Raw genomic sequence first — 3,831 nt, forward strand, 5'->3', positions numbered from 1 at the left:
CCATTGTCAATATGAACAAGATTGAAGGCTATAAAAGATTCACTGGTTTGCACAAACTGTATTGCTTCAGAAATGGAGAAAGTTGGTGCTTTTGGAGGACAATCTACAAGCGGCCAGTTTTAACATGGATGAACAGAAGATTACTATATTTTTCAATCAGTGTGCTGGCCATAGCAACGGTTACTTGACTGCTGTCTATGCAAAGTCCACTTCCACAAAAAGGAAACACTTGTGGGGCAGTTGTGTATGAGGAATAGTATTGATGAACCATGGTGTCTAGGAGGGGATTTTTATGTGATTATGGCCGAGCCTGAAGAGAAGAGGGGAGCCAACCTCACAGAGCTTAGAATATCTTTCTTGATAATGCAACATCATATAGTTATTCTTGTTATCCTTTCTCCTCTTGGCATATATATATGTTTATGAAGCAGATGATAATTTTGAGTAAGAGACTTGATGCATTTGCATGCACTTCGAATATACATATCATTGAGTATCTACTACCTTTGACCAATATAGATATCAGATAAATCTCCAGAATAAACTTTGTATTATCCATACTTATCCATGTATTCTTATATTATAACATCCAGACTAGGACACATGCTGCAATTGTTCAGCTTTATTAAACTTGAATATTGTCTTTAGAGGTAAACACCGTTTTTGCAGTAATGTGGGCCGCTTCCAAATTTGCATTTATGCTTGTAATCTAATTCAACTAGTATAAATCTTTAATATTTGGGCCAATTGGTTATTGTTTGACAGATATAATTTGACAATTTTCTTAAGAACAATCAAATTGGTACTCTCTTTTCCCTGTTAATTGCATATGCTTAGCAGAGAAGGAAAATGATGGATTGCATGACAACAAAAGATGATGTCAACCAATGACAGATTACCCTTCCAGAGCCCATATTTCTGAAAGCACAATTTTGTCAGCAAGAAACAATGTGGAATGGCACATAAGTAAGGATAAAGCAGGACAAGCCCATATCGACAGGCTGTAAAATACAGAAGATTAATGTACTCTGTATTATCTTTTTATGAATAAATGTAGACCTCTTGATCTAACTAAGATGGGTCCTCTCATTCTTCTTCTCATTATATTTATAGACCTCGATCATTATCACATCCCTAAGCATCTCAAAGATAATCTCTCACAATGGAATCGTATAATAACATTGGAGCCGAAGCCAGAGAAGTATTAGTTGCTCAAGCACATATATGGAACCATACATTCAATTACATCAGCTCCATGTCTCTCAAATGTGCAATTCAACTTGGAATTCCAGATATCATCCATAGCCATGGCCAACCAATGACGCTCTCTGATTTGGTGAATGCCCTCCCTATCAGCAAAACCAAAGGGCAGGAATGTATTTACCGTCTCATGAGTATTTTAATCCATGGAGGCTTCTTTATTCAAACCAAGATTAACAAAGAAGAAGGTTATGTACTTAATTACTCCAACTTCACGTCTCCTCCTTAAAGATGAGCCTTTGAGTTTGGTGCCTTTTGTTCAAATGATTTTAGATCCAATTTTAATGGATTCATCGCACTCACTCAACGAATGGTTCAAGAATGGTGACTCGACTCCGTTCGAGACAGCTCATGGCAAGCCGTTTTTTGAATATGCAGGGGTTGAATCTAGGTTTAACCATTTATTTAACGAACCCATGGCTAGTGAAGCCAGATTGGTCATGAGCGTGTTGATAAAAAATGATAAGGGAGTTTTTGAAGGATTGAAATCATTGGTGGACGTTGGAGGCAGCACTGGAACCGTCGCTAACGATATTGCTGACATATTTCCTGAAATAACCTGCATTGCTTTCGATCTGCCCCATGTAACTGAAGGATGCGAAACGAGCAAGAACCTGAACTATGTCGCAGGAAACATGTTTAAGTCCATACCTTCTGCCGATGCAATTTTACTGAAGGTAAATTTGTAGTTTCATGAATAGTTACTGAACTTTTATCACTATAACAATAAACGAACTTGTATTAATGGTTTATGTTGATGAATGACAAGTAGTGGATATTACATGACTGGAGCGACGAAGATTGTATCAAAATATTGAAGAAATGTAAAGAAGCAATTCCATGTAAGGAGAATGGAGGAAGGCTAATCATCATTGACATGGTACTGATGGATCATAACCTACAGAAAGGAGACCACAAGTCATACGAGCTGACCCAACTTTCATTCGACATGCTTATGATGGCTGTCGCTTCCGGAAAGGAAAGAAGTCAACAAGATTGGGAAAAACTCTTCTCTGATGCCGGCTTTAGTGACTATAAGATTATTCTTGTATTGGGGTTGAGATCTATTATTGAGTTTTACCCTTAAATCTACTCATGTCACTAGAAGTTCAAATAAAAAAGATTGAGAAAATATATATAAGTTGTCCCAAGTCATTTCTCTCGATGTCTCCTTAATTAGTTTTCAGTTGTGCATAGTCTAACTAATGGCAAACCAGCAAACGGCGCAGCAGAGCCAAATTCTGGTTATGCAGCGCCATAAACTGGCCAAGTAAACAAACGGAAGCTAGCTTTTGTGCTTCAAATAAAGCTCTCGTCTATGTTATTATCTTTCAGGATGTCCGACAAGTAAATTGGCTGAGACATTCCAAGTTGTCAAAATCTGGGTTTTTACCTTTTTTTCGTGTCTTTTGCTCTAGCCTGTCAACAGGCGGATCTAGGGTTAGGGATGTGGATTCCCGGGAACCCAGTAACTTTTGCATAGACTTTGTATTTATATTGAGAAATCCATTAAATATATAAGAAATAATTGTTTCGAACCTAGTAACAAAGTAGGTTCTTGGTCCAGCAGCATTAATGGAACCTGCTAAATTTATGTTGCCCTACTTGATAAAGGGTTCGATTCCCCTTGAGCACGTATAATGAAGGTTTTTTAAAAATATAAAATAACTGGAAACCCACAAACTTCAAATCCTGGATCCACCTCTGAATTTGCTGGAATATCATATGTAATAAAGTGTATAAGTATTTGAAACTGATTAGCACTGGATACTGAATATATTGTTATTAGTTTGGGAACAAATGATGACACTTTGAGTAATATGAGAGTAATTCAACAAATTAATGTCCTCTAAAGGAGTTGGAATCTTAAAATTTAAAAACACAAGAAAGACTGGCATTTTGGGAATCGAAAGCCGCATGAAAAGTAAAAAGAGAGCTAGATAAACATAAACAGAGATTCAAATTGAAGGGGAAAAAAGAGGAATATGACAAAGGATATGCTGTTTGAAAGTCCTTGAGTACTCCTAGTCTCAAGTCTCAAGAATCAAGTGGCACACTTCAAAAGCATAAAATCATGCAGCATCTCCAGCTTTCAGCAACTTTTTTCTACATCTCTCACCTACTAGTTAAATTCGAGGACAAGACAATAGGAGGAATCTGATGAAAATATTTTTTAGTAGAGCTTTCACCAAATGGAATTATAAAGGATCAGTAAAATTAACAGTCCCCCCACCCCACCCCTAATCTGAGTATCTGACCCTTGAAAAAGCAACCCTTAATGCAAGAAGATATAAATGGCAGGATATGCCGATTCCCCAGGGGTTTATTCCCTCCCAAAGTGAGAAGGAATGCTCTATATAAGCTTGGAAGGGCTCTTCCGTGATGAATCAAAAGCAGAAAAATGAGAAAGAATATTTTGCTTATGAAATAGACTACATGATTTTTCTAAAAGCGCCAATTGAATGCTAACCCAAACTAAACTCTATATCATTTGCTACATATGCGAACAAATAAAGACCCACAGGGAAGACATTGAGTGGAAAATATCAACAGGAAATTTAAAATCCACAA

General features: G+C 37.0%; 1 pseudogene; it reads left to right on the forward strand.

The window, feature by feature from the left end:
- The first annotated feature begins 1,095 nt into the window (after positions 1–1,095).
- Positions 1,096–2,347, forward strand: LOC132058333 (trans-resveratrol di-O-methyltransferase-like; annotated as a pseudogene).
- The last annotated feature ends 1,484 nt before the right edge of the window (positions 2,348–3,831 follow it).

The sequence above is a fragment of the Lycium ferocissimum genome, chromosome 5 (assembly GCF_029784015.1).
Source record: "Lycium ferocissimum isolate CSIRO_LF1 chromosome 5, AGI_CSIRO_Lferr_CH_V1, whole genome shotgun sequence".
NCBI lineage: Eukaryota > Viridiplantae > Streptophyta > Magnoliopsida > Solanales > Solanaceae > Lycium > Lycium ferocissimum.